The sequence below is a fragment of the Phaenicophaeus curvirostris genome, chromosome 1 (genome assembly GCF_032191515.1).
Source record: "Phaenicophaeus curvirostris isolate KB17595 chromosome 1, BPBGC_Pcur_1.0, whole genome shotgun sequence".
Lineage (NCBI taxonomy): Eukaryota > Metazoa > Chordata > Aves > Cuculiformes > Cuculidae > Phaenicophaeus > Phaenicophaeus curvirostris.
The window spans coordinates 24150147-24161761 of NC_091392.1; positions in this window are offsets into that span (position 1 = coordinate 24150147).

The following is an 11615-nucleotide window of genomic DNA, read 5'->3' on the forward strand; positions in this document are numbered from 1 at the left end:
CTTCCAAAATTTTTTATTAAATTAGCTGATAAACACCAGATCCTTCCTTGAATCTTACTGAATGCGGCTAATTCAGTGTTATGTTACTTGTTTCCTGAATCACTTTCTTATTTCCTTTTCCTTAGTGAACCCCTCCTTCTCTCTTTCTAACATGATTTTATATTTTGGCTTGGCCTGGCACTGGAGTGTTTGAACCCCCATTTTAGCACTGTTATCACAAAGAATTTCAGTTTTGGAAATCTTACCCTAGTTATATCCCTGCAGCTGTGATATTTATCCACTGTTACATAAGGCAGGATGGTTGTAGTTTAAAATGTGTGTAGCCACAGGCAAGATGCCAAAGTCTACAGGGTTTAAGGCTGTCCCCAACTAATTGGACTCTCTGCTAAACTGGCAAGTTATCAAAGTAGTTGGCGTTTGACACCTCAGCAACCTTATAATAGTACAGACCTTAATCATGCAAAAGTTAAGGCCAGTGGGAATAAGAGGGAAGAGTTAAGGTTGTTTGGGGACTTTTTGTTGTGCTTTTATGTCCTTCCCTCAGGCAGCTTCTTATTGTGTTAACAATTTTTTATTTGAAAACTTACTTTGACTCTTGTCTTTAGAGATGTTTCAGTGGTTCAATAGCAGCAAAAATCTCTAGTGACCACCAGTGAAAACGGGATCAGTGTGGAGCTTGGGTCTAGGTGGTGTCAGGAGTCCATAAACACGAGCAGCTCTGAAGGAAGAGTCTCTGCCCTTTCAAAGCGCACTGGCTAATCCCGACCCTGACAATGGAGTTGGGCAATTTGTCACTTGCTCTGCCTTTCCTCACCCATCCTGCAGAGAGAGGGTTGCTGCCTGGAGGGCTGGGATCTCTTGCTGGCTGCAGCTCCTGTGGCATGCAAAAGATCCCTAAGATGAGGCTTAAAGGAGCTCACAAATGCAGCTCTAAAATTAAGTCCTGTGGTGCCATAAATACCTGGTTTTAATATTGTACACAGTAATAAGTTTCTTTCTTGAACGAAAAAATTATTTACAGCCTCATCCCCCAGTTAATGACTTCTGTCTAGAAAGTAGGCATATTTATATAGCTACAATATGTTTATGGCAACTGCTTTCAACTCTCATTATTGTCCAGAAAATTCCATTATCTTGTGATTCAGAATTTCCCTGCCCTTTAGGTAATGAAGGACAACAGCCAGGACCATCAAGACCTCTAATTTTGCATTTGTGTAAATATTAATCTCTTTTACTTCCTTAGCAGCTGTGGTAGAATTTACTGTGTCTCACCATTCTACCTCAGATGCGCTTGGTACTTTTCATGTGCGAAAGCCTGACAGGTGCTTGATTACTGTTGCTGAATTTTCTATCTATGTCTATTTCTAGAGAAATGATTAGGAAATATGTTTGGATAATGAAATTTGAGTGTAAGCTGTATATAGTTAGTCAGAATTGCTTTCCAGAGTTAGACATCCCATTGTCTGTGTTTTAATGGAACATACACGTTCTTCAGCCACACCCTCAGGGATCTTATCTGCAAGGCTCCCAAGAAAATCCACTCATTCATGTCCAGACATCATGATGACATAGCACAGGTCTGGTCCAACACCAAAAAAAGAAGGGAAAATGAACCTTTTTTTTCTGAAAATGACTATCACTATCTTCACTTCATCTTATTTTCCAAGGCTTGTTATACTTCTTTAGAGCAAAGGGGAGGAAAGAGACAGGGACTTAATATTTTTATTATAAGAGAGTTGACTTGGTTAGTTGGATGCTCACTGGATACGAATCCAGTATTTCTGTGCATTTCTTGTCTAACTCTCAGGCTATCTAGCATATCATAGTACATTGGCCGATAGCATAGGTGATTCAATAAGAAAGTTTTGTAGACTGCCTTGGTTATACTTGCCTTGTGTTTTGAAGTACAACTTAATGGACACATACAGTTAAAAACTTCATGATTGTAGAGGAAGCCTGAGTTTGTGGTTCAGGTGGAAGAATATATGAAGGAGAACTCAATATATTTTGCTTTATTGTAGCTGTCACAAATTTTATATTATCATGGATTTGAAGCACTGATTCCTTACTTTTATTTTCACATTTGAGTTTGAAAATGCTGTCACTAACAATAATGCTGTCGTTGGTGTTCTCATTCTGGTAAATGTAGAAATAGAAAGGTAAAAATACACTAACAAAGCAGAAGAAAAAATATAAACTGAATTTGAAGGGCAAAGAGTAAATAATTTTCACTTATCTTTACCAATAACGATGGCTTGTACTGTCACAGCAACTGGCAATGACAAAAACTAATGCAGCGTAGTTAGAGGTGAAGTCTAAATACAAAATGTTAAGTGAATCGTACGTATTCAAAATGGAAAGGAACATAAGCTCAGTTATAAAATACCCAGAGCTTGCAAATATTCCATATGGTCTCTATTTTATATCTGACTACTTTCAAGGAATACATGGCACTATCTTGTACAGTATAAATGAAGCAGAAAAATAAGTGTCTGCTGATCAAACTGTATCAGACTATATTTATGTCATACAAAATGTAATGGTAAGTGCCTACTAGATCAGATCCCTACAGCAATATTGGAGGACAAAGTCTCATTGTATTATTTGTGGCTACAGAGGAGCTGTATATTAACTTTAACTTTACCTGCCCTACAAAAACAAGCAAACTGTTTTTTAAAAAAATAATCAGATGTAAAACTACTCCCTAGCTGCAGAATCTATGAGTTTCAGAAAGTGGCCAGGAGCTATGGAAACAACTTTTTTTATAGAAGTAAGCTTTAAGACATTTAAGGCTGTATGCTGAGGTGATGTATTACAAGGTACACTGCTTTACAATAAGACCCCTGAGACCACTTATGCACGTGTGAGTGTGAGAGTTGGTGCAATTTACTCACCAAACCCCTGAACATGCTATGTTACAGGAATACAACTCCGCCTATTCAGATTAGGGGTCTCTACCTCAACAACACAAAACTTTCTTTCCTTTAGTACACTGTCACTATATTAGGACCAGCTAAAAAGGAGGCTGTGTAAATATACCATGTAATTTCACCTATAGAAGCAGAGGGGGCGAAAGATAAAAGGGAAGATCAGACATATTTCGGTGAAAACAGAAACACAATGAAATTTGTTTACAGAAAAAAGTAAGGGAAATGAAGGAAGAGATGAGTCTTGTAAGAGAATATGGAAAATCAAAATACATTCTCACCTTTCTCTGATATTCATCTCTCAATCTTTGCTTCTAACATATTTCAGTCACACAGTGGGCTCCAGTTGTAAACACAAGAAGTCTTAGCTCAGGAGAGACACGTTGAGCCCAGAGGCTTGCTGAGATGTGGAGGTTGTTTTAAGTCCACTGTATGGCTCTCTCTGACCTTTTAGGGGAACAAACTATGCACCTTGCTCCATGCATTTGCTGGCAAGATGGTCTGTAATACTTATGAAAGGGGCTGCATCATGGAAGCATCCTGGCTCACTGACAAAGCCGTTGCTGCTCATCTGCCAAAATAAAGCTGATGGAGATCACAGCTTGACTAGCTGAAAACCGAACACTAATCATTAGGCTAATGTGGTGTGAGGTGATTGGAAAAATTAGCTCAATCACCTGTTTGCAAACAGAGAGGGGGAGATGGAAAGCATGGATCCCAGAAAAAATAAGACAAAATGATGGAAGTGGAACAGAAAGGCTGAAAGATTTGACAAAGGGATATTTGGTGAAAGTCAGGAAAAGAAAAAGGCTGTAAATGCTTTTGTTACTTGTTTGCAGGATTCACCAAGACAAAACAGGAGAGCCCGTGAGTTGCTTGAACGCAGTCATATTTGTACAGAATAGCGTGTGAATCCAAGTAAAGCATGAGCGAATCTGACAGACTTTGAGCTTCAGAGGTTTGTCTTTTTGTGGTCATCTGGAAGCCCTTCTAGGGGATCTTTTCAATAGCTGGGGAAAGGAGTCTAGAAGTGAGGAAAAGGAAGCAGGTAGCTGGTCCACATGCTGGAACTACGTGCAAGACATTAATCCCAAACAGCATTATCTGCATTCTTGACTGGATGGCCATAAAATATTCATGGATCCAGCAAGTATGTCCATTAATAGCAGCTGAATATATGGCTGTGACAGGACATTTGCTTATATGCTTTTGTAGTAGCTGTCTTTAAATCTGGATAGATACTGAGCACTTCTGCTGCATATCTTCTCGGGATATGCTCTCTTCTGCTTATGGTCCTCGGGGACAAGGGAGCGGAACAGAGCTGGCAAATTTTTAAGGATGCTTTCCTTAAAGTGCAAGAGCGCTCAGTCCCCAGGTGTAGAAAATCAAGCAGGAAAGGGAATAGGCTGTTGTGGCTGAGTTGTGACCTCCTGGTTAAACTAAAGAAGAAGAGGGAACTGCACAGGCAGTGCAAGCAGCGATGGGTAACCTGGGACGTGTATAGGGACGCTGCCCGGTTGTGTAGGGATGAAGTCAGGAAGGCCAAGGCACAGCTGGAGGTGAACTTGGTAAGGGAAGTGAAGACCAACAAGAAGGGCTTCTACAGGTATGTCAATCAAAAGAGGAAAGTCAAAGAGGACATACTCCCACTGATGATTGGGAATGGTGACCTTGTATCAACAGATGAGGAAAAGGCTGAGGTATTTAACAACTTTCTTGCCTCAGTCTTCACTGATAAATTCTCTCCTCACCCCTCCTGGGTCATGGGATGGCAAGATGGTGACCAGGGGGCTAACCCCCCTCCCACAGTAGAGGAGGATCAGGTTCATGACCACCTGAGGAACCTGAACATTTATAAGTCTATGGGACCTGATGAGATGCATCCCAGAGTCCTGAGGGAGTTGGCATTAGGCAAGGCACTCTCCATGATATTTGAAAAGTCATGACAGTCAGGAGAAGTCCCTGGTGACTGGAAGAATGCCCGTTTTTAAGGGAGGTTGGAGCTAGATATCTTTAAGGTCCCTTCCAACCCTAACAATTCTATGATTCTATGATCTTCTTTTTCTTCAAAAATAATTAGATATCATGCATGAGCAAGCCAGCATTGGACCTTAGATTTCTGCCTGTTAAGCACAGCTTGCATTTCCATCAGTATTGTTGTATGGTCATTAAAAACCTGCAAAAAATCCATCCAAACTGAAAAAAAAAAAAAAAGGCTAGATCCCTCAATATTGCTTGGCGAATGATTTTAAGACACAAATAGGGACAAATCTACCAGTGTTGTGTTATAGCTTTTTACCAGAGCCCTTGTAAACCAAGCCTTGAATTTTCTTTCGTTTTATATTGAAGTACACTGCCACTTGGACATTAGCCATACTTTTCACTTCAACAACTTGTCTGTGACTGAATTATAGTCAAAACCTTAAATGTGCCAAAGGACTTTTCTCCCTGTCAGCGTTTCCTACCCAGATCTTCTGCACTCCTTTTAGAAAGCCTTTGCCCAGCAGAGGCAATGACAACCTTGAACTGGGATAGAAATAGTCAGAGTGGTGTTTTCACTTACAAACATGCCAGAAAAAAAGCAGCACGATCATCTCAGCTTCCTCAAGTCCTAGAGGGAGGCAGAGACCTGTTTATGGTGGAGAGAGCAAGGGTAGCTTTTACATTCCCAAATGGAAGAAGCATGCCCATGCAGGGAGCACATCTTCAGGACAAGAAAAGTTTTGCTGGATGTGCAAGTGCTTCCTTGGGCTGGTGTACAGTTCTCAGTCACTTTGCTTGCAAAAGATTGGAGTGTGCTACTGTACCAACTCTCTCTCAGTAGACCATACTCCATAGTCTTGCAATGGTGTTTCTGTTATTTGGGTATTGATAACCTACAGACAGGTCACCATACCTGAATTGACCTTCCCACAGTCAAAACACAGATTTTCTGGAGGGTATCAGTCTGAATTAGAAACAGCTGTGTACTTGAAGGACAAATAATGACTAAGCATTGATATTCTGACCATCAGACCCTAGGAAAAAATCAGCTGCCCAGGCTGGATCAGAATTGAAGATAGTATGCTGGATACAAAGTGCAGTAATTGCGACATTGTCGAGACAGCCTCTGCTCCAGACTGGCTCCAGCGGAGTGACTGATCACTCATTAAAATTACTTGCACCTCTACTGAATTTTAATTAACAAAAATGTGAGAAGCAGGTGTTAACTTGTTTTATAGACTCATTATAATCCCTTGGGACTCCATAAGCACAGTTAGATATAGTTACCGAACAGCTGGAAGTTCCAGACTTTGACCCTTTTCATCTCATTTAGAGAGTTGTGTTTGTAGCCGGTACTATTTAATATTAATTTAAGGATATTGCTTTGATGCCAGGCATTCAAACCCCATGAGCTGCAGGACAAGTCCATCAACAGGATGCTCTTTCTCTCTGTGGCTAACTTGTGGAGAGATTGTCAGCTCCATCCTGCATCCAGTGTACCGTTTGCCTTTCCCTTCTATGTCTTCCAAGATGCTGTCATTCACCTGCTGTCTATCTAACAGCTGTGCGGCCCAAATAATCTGAAACTGCTCAGGTTAGTTTACATACTTTAACTTGCAGAGGTCTCTTCTAGCCTGTATGGTTTTGAAAGTAGTGAGTTAGAGAGCAATTACCTGAACTGATAGAAACCACGAAGTAACAGGGCAGTAATGTTTGGGGTGTGTTTGTGTGCATGGGGCATGGACAGATGCTCAGAGCAGTGAATTCTTCATAGAGTCAAAATGGAGTATGTGACCAAGGTGTTTGTCTCAGTTCTTTAGCACATATTAGGTGCTTTAACTGCATAGTAAAGCCAGCAGACTCAAATTGCTTCTTCTTGCCATCCCCTTCTAGTACAGGCATAAGTCCTACAAGCTGGAGCTCTTGGATATCAACCAGGTACCTATCTCTAATCTGGCTTCTAAACCTGAAAAACAATCTATATTATTTTCTGGGTTAAGTGCCTGTCAGCTTGGCTTTTCTCACAGGAAGAAAGACATTCAGCAGCCCCCTTCTAGGGCAGTAGATGGAGATTTCTTTTTCATTTTTCCAAATGGAGGATCTTGAACCTGTATATCCCATACTGCCATGAAATGTTCTGCTCACCAGGTTACCTACGTGGCTGGTTTTCCTCTGATCTAGCACGCTGTTAAACAATCAAGCAGCTCCAGGAACAGTTATTGAGAATGTACCACTGGGGCATGCTGGGAAGCATGTCCTGGTGGTTAGCTTCTGATCAAGTTCCTTGTCTGAATGAGCTGGACGGTGAGGGTGAAAACATCTTCTGCCCTCACAATGAGTCCTGCAGCCTCTGTTGAGCCAACATTCATCTTTCAAAACTTTAGGCACCTACCAGACAGTTCTGAGAGTTATTTTAGGTTCCCTGTATGGAAAGCAATATTGTAGAAAAAACAGACATCTCTAGAGAATATTTCAGATCATGGTCTTTCTGTGAGTAGCACAAAGAAGCATAATGTGACTACTTATAACTAAAATGCCTCAGTTAAACATCTAGAACTAAGCAGGAATCTGGGTTCTGGTGCCTGAAATTAGGTAGTCTCTGGAAGTTGTAATCCTTGACTTCCAGGCTGAACTAGACCTAACAGGCATGTCTTGTGTATGTCTACAGGCTCCGTTTTATGTATTATGTAGCTGAAGGTGTGTGGTTTTGATAGTTCTGTCAGGGCTTCAGAGCTGAACTGTTCTAGAGACAGAGGAGCCATGCAGACAGTCAGCAACTGAAGATTACTAGACCCTTATTCCTTATTACTGCACAGAGATGACGCAATGCAGAATTTAGGGACTAGTGATAGGTGGAGCAGTAAGACCTGTTATCGTTTAACCTTTTACCATCAGCAGTAAATCTCCTTGTATGTATGTATTTTATAATAGTTGAGCAGGACACAGTGCACAAACGATGTTGAAACAAGATTTTACAGTAGCTAATAGATACCATTTGCTGTAAAGAGAGCTCAACAAAGGCTCTGAGATGAAAAGAATCAATCAGTCCACACAAAGTATGTTCAAATTGCAATCACTCCAGTAAAAATTTTAGGAGGCAACATCACATTATTATATATGAAGATGTGACTGCGATTCTCTATTTTAAAGGCAGCCAGTTGTGGTCTCAATCATGCTGGGTGCTGCATTATCTAATGACTTGCACAGTCAGGCTGTCAAGGTTTGAAGTGTTTTCTGTCTTGTTAGGATAATAGGGATCAACAGGTTTCCTTGAATATGTTGGGAGCATTAAAGCTATTATAACCATAACCATTGATGATTACCAGTAAATATACAGAATTTTTGGAGCTGGCATGTGGAAGTATAGGAAAAAAACCCCACAGAAATAATAAAACTTCTCTGATCTACAAGATAATTTGTCTGTCATCTGGGGAGGCTGCAGCCATTATCAGGCAGAGCAGAAATATTATTTTAAGCTCCGTAATCCTAGATAATCATAAAAAAAATGGGAGTTGATACAAGCAAATACAAAAGAAAAGATAAAAGAAGTTTTCATAACATGACAAGTGAGGAACTATGCCAAATACAAATATGGTCTTCAAACCCGAATTTACTGAGTTTAAAGGACACCTGGCCACTTTTATTTTGCCCTATTGATCTGTAGAGAGGTCTTTGAAACATCACTTAAGGATTTTAGTTCTGTGGTCTTGTCTTCATCTTAATCTGCCTACCATCCCGAGAACAGCACCAGGGGAGGCAGCGCTGGCAGACGCCGAGACAGGCATTGACAATTTTAAAGGCCAGTTGACTCTCACTGCTCAAGACAGATAAAAAATTTCACAACACTGAAAACACCATAAGCCTTCGGAATTGTGTCCTTGTAATGAGGTATATGAAGGAAATACCTACCACAGTGTGGACACAGCTCATTTCACTCTATTAGGAGGAAGCATGCAGGGAAGATACCTTCCTTTATTTCATGCCAGCAAGCAGTAGAAATAAGGTTTGTTGAAATTTGAGAAAAGATCTTGTTGTCTGAGATTCAGCTGAAAAGGACTGAATTCTGCTCCTCATTAGAGCAGTTCAATTCTAAAGGAAATCAAGAAAATGCTGACGAGGTGCTGTATTTCACAAAGACCTCAATTCAGATTTCATTTAAAAATACACTTCACAGAATCACAGAATTATCTGAGTTGGAAGGGATCCGCAAGGATTGAGTCCAACCCCCATCCCTGCATAGGACAACCCCAAAATTTACACTGCGCGTGTGAGTGCATTATCCAAATGCTCCTTGAATATTGTTAGTCTTGGTGCCATGACGGCGTCCCCGGGGAGCCTGTCCATGCTCTGCGTGAAGAACCTTTTCCCAATAGCCAACATAAACCTCCCCAGGCACATCATCCTGCCATTCCCTATCATTGGTCACCAGAGAGAAGAGATCAGTGCCTGCTCCTCCTCTCCCCCTTGTAAGGAAGCAGTAAACTGCTATGTGGTCCCCCCTCAGTCTCCTCTTCTCCAGGCTGAACAGACCAAGTAACTTCAGCCGCCCCTCATACAACTTCCCTTCTCCAACCTTCTCCAACTTTGTGGCCCTTCTCTGGACACTCTCCAGTAGCTTTAGATCCTTTTTTCAGTTCAGGGCTACTTAACATGGTGTACAAGCTGTGTTGTGACCCTATAGGCCTCTCCTGCCTAGTCAACTTAATGACTTGGGTAGCTTTCTATGGCACTTGGGTCTAGGTACTGGCCTAGACTGGTACATGTAACACTATTTTTAGTGCCATCAAACAGCAATCCAGTAGGGCTAAAATACATAGCGTGTTTTTACTGTACAGTCAGGTCTTTTCTGTTTAACAGGTAGTGTGAAGGTACCAGTAAACACTGCAGCATATGCAGGATATCCTGCATCAATACATAAGTGTGCCTGCATTATACACTGACTGTTGTTTTGAGGATTTACACAGGTAAAGATGACAGTGGAGTTTGAAAGGTGGAGTTTGGCTTGGTAAATGCAAGCTCTATGAAGAGCTAAGTGCAAGTGAACACTAAGTATCTACTACAACACAGTTGGTTTAAGTTCATTAGAGAAAATCAGTGCCCTAGAGAAGAGCCATGGCCTACTTATGCTGCATTCAGTAGACCTTTTGCTGCTGGAATTGACCTAAAAAATCACATAGCTATTTTGAAGGTTCAGCCTGAATTTGCAACAATCATCTCTCAGATTTCCAGAAGCTACTTCTAAGGAAAGATAGAATGTTCTCAGGTCATCTGAAAGAAAGGCTAATGTGGAGTAGAGCAGGTACAGATAGTCATAATGGTGATGTAAACCAAGCCAGATGCAAGGCTAGCAAGCAAACAAAAAAGGAAGACTATATTTTTCATGTGAGCCTACAGAGGCTTGTTTCACTGTTTGACTCCATGCCAGACAGCGTGCTGCACCTCTCAAAAACTGCTTTACTCTAAAATGTAATCTGAAAGATCCCTGGACTGCAGTCAACTTAATATCACACATATCTGGTTCTTCAAAGCATTCTATTTGGATCAGCATAGCAACAGAAGCAGAACTATTAGTGGTTATTTCAACCTTGGGGTAATTGGATGCGCCACTACACTACCCACTAAGCAAATAAATTGACTTTGATGTTCCTTTAAGATGTCAAAGAAGAGAAAAATAAAGGTCTTATATTTTTAGTGGTGTGAAAGAGATTATTCTAAAGATTAAAATTTTCAAATGAATACTAAATGTAAAAATAGTACTCATAGTTCATTCTTCCAGCTTGTTGTCAAATAAGGCTATTTTAAGTATAACATCTCCACTGACAGAGCTGACTTGTCAAGACAGTCCTTGTCAAGACAGTCCCCTACAAATAGGGAAATCTTCTTTCTTATAGGCATTTATTCCAAAGGCAGTTACTAAGAGGGACTTGATTATAGTAGTCATCTACCTTGCAAGTTGAAAAACTAGATCACTGTGCAGTATCTATGGAATTATATGAAAGGTGAGGAGTTATAACACATTGGACACTGGTATATCATACTGCAGCTTCAGCTGAAGTGTGAAGGGATGCAATAAGAGCTGAAATTACTGCTTTGTATGTCAGGGTATTTATTTTGCAGCACAGTTTCCATCTCTCTACCTGTATATCCTGGTTCCAGTCTAAAATCCCTGGGCTGCTGGGCAAATGTTGAGCAGGAAACATAACTCCTGGCTTACTTGTTTCCCAGCCTGGTTATTTCAGTCTTCCCACGAATTCTAGAACCATTCATGACTGTATTAGGAGATGGAATTCACCTTGACAATTAGGTACTTTGTTGTCCTATAGGTAAGTAATAGAACTAAGGTAAATATGTGGACAAAAAGGATCCTACTGTAGTACAAACACTTCAATGCTTATTCAGGCAAAATGTCACAGCAGATGTGATAAAGCTAGATTAACCCATTGATAGCAAACTATGTGCTTTCAAGGGAATTAAAATACACTAATTCTTTTATTTTGTTAATCTGTGAATTTAGCGTGTATGAAAGTGATGCTTCCATGACAGTTTCAACACTCTTCTTTCACATACCTGTAAACATTTAACATTTTAACATTTTAAAGTTAAGTATTGAAAAAATGATGTACCTTTATACTTGGTTTAGTCAGCATTCCCTTTGTTTATTCCAAAGATTACATAGTTCATATATAGTGTTGGAAAAACTTATTC